General features: G+C 44.3%; 1 pseudogene across 1 annotated transcript; it reads left to right on the top strand.

The window, feature by feature from the left end:
- The first annotated feature begins 477 nt into the window (after positions 1-477).
- LOC147124700 (zinc finger protein basonuclin-2 pseudogene) lies at positions 478-11,095 on the top strand (annotated as a pseudogene). Its single transcript, XR_015080150.1, has 2 exons — positions 478-507; positions 7,786-11,095. The product of XR_015080150.1 is annotated as a zinc finger protein basonuclin-2 pseudogene (transcript).
- Positions 11,096-11,324: the final 229 nt, after the last annotated feature.

The raw sequence follows: 11,324 nt of genomic DNA, 5'->3' as shown, positions 1-11,324 counted from the left end.
CTCAGATTGCTGCCTTTTGGGGGGGAAAAAATAAGGGTTGACAATTTTGAATGTTCCCCTGTGCTTCCGTGCAGTAGAATGGAATTATCCCAGCATGTCAGAGGGGGCGCAGTGAGTGGAGTTTTATACTGACACCCTTCCCATGTGGGAGGGAGGCCTGTAGTCGAGGTCTTAGCCAAGTGTGCCAAAATAAAGCAAAGAAATTAACTCAAGAATTACTTTACAGATCTTCCCCATATTTCACAGGCCAGCTCCCCAGGGGAGCAGCTTCTCTTTTTAAAGTTGGTTTGGCCTCTGATGTCTTTGAAAGTACGGGAGAGGGATCCCATTTTGTTTCCTAATGTGTATTGACGTGTTAACAGTATCCATTCTCCAGGTGTAACATTACTGATTATAAAAGCACTAGTTTCCTGGTTTGTTATGTGACTGAAAAGGCGTAACTAATTTTTCTTTCTTTTTTTTATATAACCCATTTCTCAGGCATCTCATACACAGAATACCGCACAGGTATAAACCATTTACTAATCTTACAAGTAGTTGTAGCTTATTGTGAAACTGTAAACTACTGTCTGGAATAGTTGCAAGTACACACCAATGTAAAATTGGTACGAGTGTGTTAAGATTGTACATAAAGCATATTCTTTTACTTCAGTACCAGACATAAACTCTTGCTAAGATACAACTGCTTCCCAGGTATGTTTTAACAGTAACTGCCTGATGTTAACATAATTAGCATGTTGAAAATGCTAATCCAGTGAGTAAAATGCAGCCACGTATAAGTAGATATAAGAAACCATAGTAATGTTTGGAGACTATGTTAAGGGAGTGTTGATATTTCGCTGAATTGAAGGGATGTCTATTATTAACAACAGTTTATTGAAGCTTCCCGTATTTTCAGAGTCCCTCCCATCCCAGTTCCGATTCATGTACTGATATGAAATCTGTTGTCCAGAGAAAATGCTTGAGCTGATGCACAACCTGAATTTAAGCTTATCGCTCTTTAAGTGTTCCGCATCCCCCTTCCCTCCCACACAAGACCCCCCGCCACCCCACCTCCCAACCCCCTGATTATCTGTGTGTCAGTTTCAAATCAGTTCCGTAATCGCAAAATCAACCAAATAGCAAGCTTGCTCCCTGGATCTGATTCCCAGCAATGAGTTGCTGTAGGAACTGTTCCCTAAAGGGAAAGAAAGTTTGCGAGGTTATGGGGAAAAAGCTGGCGTGTGGGACTAATTGGATAGCTCTTTCAAAGAGCTGACACCGGCACAATGGGCCGAATGGCCTCCTTCTGTGCTGTAAGATTCTTAAAAAGAAATCAAAAACAATGAATAAAATCATCATAGACTGGTTGTAATTGCAGCAATTTTAATATTGACCATAACACACCCAAAAGGAAAACCAAGGGCATCATTTTAGAATGATTTTGATTGTTTGCAAGGTGCTATCGGAGCGGCACGCAGTGTACCGTATCAGGCACCACAATCTTTATATTGTCGTCTGCCATTGCTTGCCTAATTTTCCAAGAAGAGCTTTTGTTTATTAATCCCTGTTTGTTTTTGAAATTATAGCATTACCCTTTCGAACTCTCAGTTGCCACCATTTCTCATCCCTTCACATCCTTGTTCTCCAGTTACTTATGTTTAGGTACTCATTGCAAAAAATACTTGCATTTATATAGCGCCTTTCACAACCTCAGGACATCCCATAGTGACAAGCAACATTGTATTTTTTCAAGTGTAGTCACTGTTGTAATGTAGGAAACGCGGCAGCCAATTTACACACAGCAAGTCCCACAAACAGCAGCACATAATCGGTTTAGTGATGTTGATTGAGGAATAAATATTGCCCAGGGCACTGGAAGAACTCCCCTGCTCTTCTTCAAAATAGTGCTACGTCCACATGAGAAGACAGATGGGGCCTCAGTTTAATGTCTCATCTGAAAAACGGCACCTCCAACAGTGCAGCACTCCTTCAGTACTGCCTCTCTGACAGTGCAGCACTCCCTCAGTAGTGCCCCTCCAATAGTGCAGCACTCCCTCAGTACTGACCCTCCTACAATGCAGTGCTCCCTCAGTACTGCTCCCCCCCGACACTACAGTGCTCCCTCAGTACTGCCCCTCTAACAGTGCAGCACTCCCTTAGTACTGACCCTCCGACAGTGCAGCACTCCCTCAGTACTGACCCTCCGACAGTGCAGCACTCCCTCAGTACTGACCCTCCGACAGTGCAGCACTCCCTCAGTACTGACCCTCCGACAGTGCAGCACTCCCTCAGTAGTGCCCCTCCGACAGTGCAGCGCTCCCTCAGTACTGACCCTCCCTCGGTACTGACCCTCCGATAGTGCAACGCTCCCTCAGTACTGACCCTCCGACAGTGCAGCGCTCCCTCAGTACTGACCCTCCGACAGTGCAGCACTCCCTCAGTACTGACCCTCCAACAGTGCAGCGCTCCCTCAGTACTGAACCTCCGACAGTGCAGCACTCCCTCAGTACTGACCCTCCGACAGTGCAGCACTCCCTCAGTACTGACCCTCCGACAGTGCAGCACACCCTCAGTACTGACCCTCCGACAGTGCAGCACACCCTCAGTACTGACCCTCCGACAGTGCAGCACTCCCTCAGTACTGACCCTCCGACAGTGCAGCGCACCCTCAGTACTGACCCTCCGACAGTGCAGCGCCCCCTCAGTACTGACCCTCCGACAGTGCAGCGCTCCCTCAGTACTGACCCTCCGACAGTGCAGCACTCCCTCAGTACTGGCACTGGGAGTGTCAGCCTGGATTTTGTGCTCAAGTCTCTTAAGTGGGACTTGAACCCAGAACCTTCTGACTCGGAGGTGAGAGTGCTACCCACTGAGCCACAGCTGACACCTTCAGAAGACGCTTGACTGTTTTTGGTTTGAGCTGATTGTTTGGAGCCCTGTAAGCTTTGCGAAGAAGCCACGGTCTCAAGTTTAAAACCGTTCTTATACTGGCACAGCTCAACATTAATGCAGCCTCTTTCCAAGAGAATGTATTTCAACTACAATTGGTATGATAATAATCAGTGTCATTTTATCATTAAAGTGAGTTTTGAAGGTTATTATCCACCCCCACAATTTTCTCCCACCTTCGGACTGACACTTGCTGGGTTACAGGGCCACCAATGCTGGCAGCCCTCTGGAACATCATTAAAGTGACCAGTCTTCCTGTGTGAATAAACCAATGAGTGTCAGAAAATTATTCCGCTGTGGAGAGTGTCGATCAAACCTGATCCAGCTACACACACTCACACACAGACATCACATACACAGAAACACACACACACTCACATACACACAGACACAGGAACAGACACACATTCACACTCGTGCACGCACACACACTCACACTCACACTCACACACACACACAGACACACACATATACACACACACAAGCACACACACACTCACAATCACACTCACACGCACGCACTCACACACACTCACTCGCACTCACAGCATCCACACACGCACACAGACACAGATAATACACACACACACAGAACCTCTCATACACACACACACACAGAACCTCTCATACACACACACACACACACACACATACACACATAAACACTCAGACACACATACACTTACACACACGCGCACATGCACACGCACACTCACACACACATACAGACACACAGTCACAGACACACACCCACACACAGACAGACACACACATACACACACAAACACACACACACACACACACAGAACCTCACACACACACAGACACACCCCCACATGCATAGACCGACAGACACACACGCAGACACACACACACAGACACACACCCACACACATAGACCGACAGACACACACACAGGCAGACACACACTCGCACTCACACACACGCACACATTTTCAGCAGCAGTCACTGAATAGCAGTCAGGATTGGGGAGGTTTGTTTGTATTCCTTTCTCTACTCCAGGGGTTTTGAGGCTAAATGAATTGAGTCTAACTGTTGCCATGGTAACTCAACACCACCTGTGAATTGAACCCATTGTTAGGGTTCAGTCTACACTGGGCAGTGTCGTCACACACTAGACCAGTGGAGGAGCCAGAAAGTGCTGGTTACATCAGTGTTAGGAGGAATGGGGGGGGGATGGGCAGACGAAGACCATCACTAAATCACGTTGCTTACCCTCTCACTTGCAGTTTCAGAACGAGTTCAACTGGCTTTTTAAGGCTCGTATCTGTCAAGGATGGCTTATTAGAGGAAAATTAGTTTCCCTGCTGTTCTCACTTTTTGCACTGAAATTTCAACCTGTATGGGTACAAAACTGCATTCGGCAAACCACAGACTAAAGGGCCTCGCATTGCCAAAAGTAAAGCAGGTGTCACATAGTTCAGACAACACAACTGAACCAAGACTCCATTTTCTTAATGTTGTCACCAAGGAGTGACAATGTACGAGTCTGTCCATCATCCGTGCCTAGCCAGACAGTAGCAGGTGTTCCCGACTAAATCCAGAGCGCCCATGGGATCAAGTACTCCACAAAAGTGTTCGCACAGTGTCCTGAAGAAAAGAGAAATTATCTAATTGTATATTGTTTACAGTACAAGGTGGTCCTTCTTATGTCATGGGGAGTGTTGAGCGAAAAGCCTCTTTCTGTTTCCTGTCATATTTTATTTTGGGGTTGTTACTGAGACACCTTTGTAACAGACCTGTAAGGATAGCTGGAGGTGCAGTTCCCATCTTTTTTGACTATATACTCCTGGGAACATTTTCTTCTTTGAGCACGGCTTCTGCAAATAGTAGATTTTTTTTGGGGACTTCTCCATTAGTAAATTGAAAAGCCTTTCAAGTTAGAACTTTCTACATTCCCCAACTGGCTCCTGAATCCAGCACTAATGCACTCCTCAGAGTTCACTTTAGTTATTACATTACACCTGCATCAATGGAGCGATTTGTTACAGTAGTCAAGAGCATCAAATTGAGTAAATGTCAATATAAATGGATTAGATGAAACTAGCTGCACTGCTGACAAAGGGAAGGGGGACTTGTAGGAGAAGAGTCCCACGTTGTAATAGCCCATCTCAGCACATCACTCAGCCAACCAGAATTTGAAGACTGCGACAAGGTGTAATCTAATTCAAATATCATTTGGAATCTGACCTGCAAAGAGCTTTAGGAAGTGTTATATCAATCCCGCCTTTAGATTTTAAGGATTTATCTTGAGAAGTCCGTCTAGAGATGTCACAAGATGGTTTTTGTATTGATGGTACAGTAATTGTCTTGCAGGAAATCACAATATTCCAACAATTTCCAATACCTTGCCTGCATTAGCTGCCATTAGTGCCATTCGTACAGGTCTGAGAATGTCTGGATTCAGCTTTGTGCCTTATCACACCTGTGCACCATTACAATATATTTTCAAACCCAGCAAAGGAGTGCATTTTGCTGATGATTCAGCTCCCTCACTGTGTTTTGTTGGAGTCGGTAGATTTGTGTTGTGCCTGGAATCATTTCCCAGGGCAGATGTGTGCCACATTTATCATGACATGGGTAAACATTGGCCAATATTAAACAGACATGGGGATACTGTTACACAGAACAAGACACAGCTGGAAGTGAGTTATAAGGCTGTAATTCAATCAGGTGACATCATAAGCAGACGAGGAATAGCAGTGTGCTTTACACGTGTCACTGGAACCTCAGGATATTGCTGTTGTACCACCACCTTTTGTTTATCATATTCTACACAATTTAACTTTTTAAATCTGTTTTACTTGGATTACAGCGGCACTACTAATAAGTAAAGCTTGTTAGGTTGAGTGAACAGTGAATTCACTGAGTGTAGATTAGAAAAGTTGTGATGTAAGCAAGTACAAATGCATTGATTATGTGACCGATAGGAAGCCATTATTTAAATATGAGTCAGCACCATCAGTGAGATGTTGAGTGCTTCACTGCTTTCTATATGTTGTACGCCCATATGTCTAAACTATGCACTGGATGTTTCACACATATGTTCCACACATATTAAAATCTAAACTGGTTCCACTCGTTAGTACCTGATTGAACAATTTGACCTCTGTTGTATCGTACCATGACTGGTTAAATATGCAAACTGGACAATTCAACAAAACAAATCCACATTACTTAATTATCACCCACCACACCCCAAAAAAATAACAAGCAGACGTCAATAAGTCTATAATGATAGAACTGAAGTCTATAATATTAAAAACATTTGAAAAGCATGATGGGCAGGGGGCAAAGGTTATCCAGAAAGTTTCTTGTTTCTACATAGTGTCTTGGTACAGTTGGGCAGTTTGTTATAATTCAGGCAAGGCTCCAGCAAACTTCAGCTGCCTTCAGATTCGTGCTTCACATATTTGGGATACATTTTAACTTAACTGACCCTTCTAGGTGTATGGAACAACTTTAAATATAGAGCTAACTTCCCCCCATGCCCCTTAATTTAAACCTTGTTTTTTCCCATTGTCTGAAGGTACCCCTCATACCCTCACCGTGCTTCTATTGCATGTGCACTTTGTCTGTATTACGTATTTGGGTCTTCCATAAATATCATCTTGGGTTCAGTGACATCAGTCGCTCCTGTCTGCAATTAACTCACACAGCCCAATTCCTACTTATACACTCGTGTCATTCAGTACATTGCCATTGACATACAGACAGGATATTGGGTCTTTTACACATGTTCTCATGTGTTCTTCTCCAATCCTTCAGTAGACGGGATTTCCATTTCAATAGAAAGAGCCAGAATGAAACATTAAGTTGTTTTAATACTCAGACAGCAGGTGAACATACAGAGCAACGGTTATGATCAGACTCACTTAATTTAATCAGTATAACTAGTCTTCACATGATACAAAATAGTGAGCATACTATGCTTCCGCACATCAGTGGGTTGTCTTAAGCCAAAAAATACCTAATGACTCTCCTGCTCCTAACTGTCTATGTCTGTGGGGAAAGCCTACCCTACAAGCTTTCTGCTTAAATACCTGACTGCCTGTGTGTGTTTCCATCCCACTTTAACTCTGTGTTCACAACCAGAGCAGGGACCTATGTCATACACCTCTTGTCAAACAACCCGGATCAGAGACTTTCCAACACAGTGGGTGTGAGGTGTTTATCAATTATCAAGACAGGCTAATGAATTATTTGTTTTCAGTCTTTGATGAAATAACCTCAATGCCTATCTCATTAGCATTTTAACTACCTTTCATCCCAGTGCTCTTGTTCAACTTCTGTGACTACACTTTTGCTTTAAAAACCCAACATTTGAACGTAACTCCTTTCTGTGGAAAAAATGGTCAAAAAAGCCCAAAAGGCGACCACCAGACTAGATCAGTGATCAGGTCACTTGTTCTAACGTGCTGTCTGGGGCTCTGAGTAGCTGCTTAGAACTGCACAAATCCACTATCCCTCTGATTCTCCCTCTTGCCTCCCCTCCAGTCACCAACTATTCCAGACAGCTCTGGCTGAGATTGGGAACTCAGTGTGTGGGGGGATTTGTGGGAGAGAACCGACCACCTAAACTTCAAAGTAGTGAGAGTTTGCAGCAACAAATGATGACTGTTCTCTACGCTTTCTAGCTTTGCTTAAAGGTTATTGTCATACTCTAGTAACTAAAGAACAGGAGTTGGCGAAAAGTCAGTCGGGTTCTTTATGGACAGTTTTCATTGCCCATGGTATTTGCAAACCTTGATATTTATTAAGTTCTGGTACAGGTTAGAACGTTAGGACTGCTATGATAATGTACTGACCAGACCCCCTTCTTGCTCTTTCCAGACACAGCGCCAACATTAACCTTCACCGTAAGCTGCTGACCAAAGAACTGGATGAAATGGGGATGGATCCAGCTCCACCACTTGCCAAGGACCTCCGTGAAGAATTCTTGGCCAAGATCTACGGTGGGCACCACGGAATTGGGCTGGACATGAGGGATGAAGCCAGTTCACCGGCAGGGACAGAAGATTCCCACACCAATGGCTACACAAGGGTCACAGCAGATGATTACATGGTGCTGGACCTCAGCACCACTTCTAGCATCCAATCCAGCAGCAGCATCCACTCATCGCGGGAATCAGAGGCGGGGAGCGACGAGGGGATCCTGCTGGATGAGATAGATGGGGCCAGCGATAGTGGTGAATCCGCACACAGAGCAGAGGCCCAGTCCCAAGCAGCCAGTTCCAGTCATGATGTCCTAGAGGCCTCCTTACTGCAGGCAGCATCAACTAGCAATGGCGGAATCATGTGTATTATCTGCCACAAAATGTACAGCAACAAGGGGACTCTGAGGGTTCACTACAAGACTGTGCATCTCCGTGAAATGCACAAGTGCAAGGTTCCTGGTTGCAACATGATGTTCTCCTCTCTGCGTAGCCGGAATCGGCATAGCCAGAACCCTAATCTACACAAAAACGTTCCCTTTGCCTCCATAGATTAATGCAGGCCTCTACTCCAGGTGGCCCTGATCTGTGGAAACTGCCGAGCCTTTAAGACATCGGGTGCTTTCTCTGCAGTTTTGCCCTCCGACCTGGGGTTTGGACACAAGGAGCAGTTGTTTCAGCTCAATAGATTGAAACCCCAGCTCTTGTTGAAATGCTCACGCTTAATTCATCTCCAAAGAGACAATTTGAACTATCTGTGACTGTTGCCTGCGAAAAAAAAGTACCTTCTTGTTGTCTTTGTGTACTTAACTACTTGTCAGCTTTCGAAAGAAACTTTGATTGAGCATGGCGGCTTATTTTGTAAATACTGTGCCCTTGAAAGGCCAATGATGTAAATCTATTATACTGTCATCCTGATAAGCCAAGGCCCTCTTTTTATAATATTTGTAGTTTGTGAAATATTCCTCTAAAATCAGCAATGCGGAACGTATAAAGTAAAATTCACACTTCTCTTTTAATTTGTCAGACAACCGTCAGATTTGGGATCAATGTACAGTATCTGTCGTCTGTGCAGACTTTGGGCTTTTGATGCCATTTTGTAGCCTTGTCCTTTATTTCCATAAGGAGGCACAACCTTAAAATTAATTAGAGCTAGGCTGTTGTCAGGAATGTGATGTCAGGAAGCACTTCTTCACACAAAGGCTTAGTGGAAATCTGGAACTCTCTCCCCCAAAAAGCTGTTGAGACTGGGGGTCAATTGAAAATTTCAAAACTGAGATTGATAGATTTTTGTTAGGCAAGGGGTATATTAAGGGTTACGGAACCAAGGCGGGTGGATGGAGTTGAGGTACAGACCAGCCATGATCAAATTGAATGGTGGAACAGGCTCGAGGGGCTGAATGGCCTCCTCCTGTTCCTATGTTCCAAAGTATCAATTTCATTAGTCAAAATCAGTAGCATTTTCAGTTGTCATCGCATCACTATTTATAAAATAGAACAGCTGACTTGACCTTTCTATGTATTTAATAATACTGTATTAAGTTTTATCAGCTGCTCTGTGGCTCTCTCCCTAAATGACAAGTATATTCCACTGAAGTGTCCTCTGAAGTATGAGGATACGTTACTCCCTATCTCTAACCTCCTCCAGCCCTGTAACCTCCTCCAGCCCTACAACACTCCAGGATCTCTGTGCTCCTCCAATTCTGGCCTATTGCGCATCCCTGGTTTTAATCGCCCCACCATTGATGGCCGAGCCTTCAGCTGCCTAGGCCCTAAGCTCTGGAATTCCCTCCCCTAAACTTCTCCGCATCTTTAGCTCTCTCTCGCCTTTAAGACGTTCCTTAAAACCTACCTCTTTGACCAAGCTTTTGGTCATCTGCCCTAATATCTGTTTATGTGGCTCGGGTGTCAGAATTTTGTCTGAGATTGATCATGAGAAGCGCCTTGGGACGTTTTACTACGTTAAAGGTGCTGTATAAATGCAAGTTGTTGTTGTTGCTTTAGCATTAGTTTTCACATTTAATATTAGCGGATGCAGTCTAGGATGTGATAATAATGTTCCATTACCATTCACATGACTGCAGTTATCTGCTTACTTACTCGAGGATTTTGCCGATGGCAATGCCCCTTTAAACATGTATGTATTTCATCCGAACTAGGTCCATTACATTCCTCTGATACACCACTAAACCTTCTTTCAGTTTGTAGGACATGAATGGTAAAGTTAGGGTCAGTAATTCGTGCTGATCAGAGCAAGCTGCCTGCTCACCAATTTATGGGGATTTATCCCATTTGGATAATCTTTACCATACATAAAGTGCTACATTTGATCTAAAACAGAGAGCCCCTGAAACACTAATAGGAGAATGCATGCCTGGCCAAATTCTAAATGCTTCTAGATGAATGTGCATTTAACAATGCTAGGGTGCCAATGACTAGGAATTCTGAAGCTTGGTAGTTATGCCTCTGGTTTATGGCTCTTCTCATTTCAAAAATGTTTCTCTTAAACAAACCTGGTCATTGTGTTTCACCATTCTTTATTGACCATACAAATCATCAGACGTTTCAGAAAATGAGCCTAAAGCAAACACTGGACAGAAATACAGAAATGTAATAGCTTTGACTACAAACACTTGACAGCTGGGAGATTCTGAATATCTCATTCACATGAAAAAGTAAATAACAAAATAGAAATTACTCTGTTTGGTTCTAGCTCCAGATGAATGTATGAATGTTAAACTGGAGCAGATACCAGAGTCCAGGTTCCCATTCCAAAAGCATCGGTAGAGATAGCTATTTAGAGCATAGGATTTATTTTTAAGATCAGGAAGAGGTCATTACTCCAACAGGTTTGCCTCTTTTTAATACATTCCAACCCTACCTACCTGACCGCATTGCCTACCTACCTGACCTCTTACCCTACCTACCTGACCTCTTACCCTACCTACCTGACCTCTTACTCTACCTACCTGACCTCTTACCCTACCTGTCTGACCTCTTACCCTTCCTACCTGACCGCTTTGCCTACCTACCTGACCTCTTACCCTACCTACCTGACCTCTTACCCTACCTACCTGACCTCTTACTCTACCTACCTGACCTCTTACCCTACCTGTCTGACCTCTTACCCTACCTACCTGACCTCTTACCCTACCTGCCTGACCTCTTACCCTACCTACCTGACCTCTTACCCTACCTGCCTGACCTCTTACCCTACCTACCTGACCTCTTACCCTACCTACCTGACCTCTTACCCTACCTGCCTGACCTCTTACCCTACCTACCTGACCTCTTACCCTACCTACCTGACCTCTTACCCTACCTACCTGACCTCTTACCCTACCTGCCTGACCTCTTACCCTACCTACCTGACCTCTTACCCTACCTGTCTGACCTCTTACCCTACCTGTCTGACCTCTTACCCTATCTGTCTGACCT

The sequence above is a fragment of the Somniosus microcephalus genome, chromosome 1 (genome assembly GCF_052327205.1).
Source record: "Somniosus microcephalus isolate GS21.2 chromosome 1, FLI_Smic_1.0, whole genome shotgun sequence".
In the NCBI taxonomy this organism is placed as follows: Eukaryota; Metazoa; Chordata; class Chondrichthyes; order Squaliformes; family Somniosidae; genus Somniosus; species Somniosus microcephalus.
This window is presented reverse-complemented; position numbering and strand designations above follow the sequence as displayed.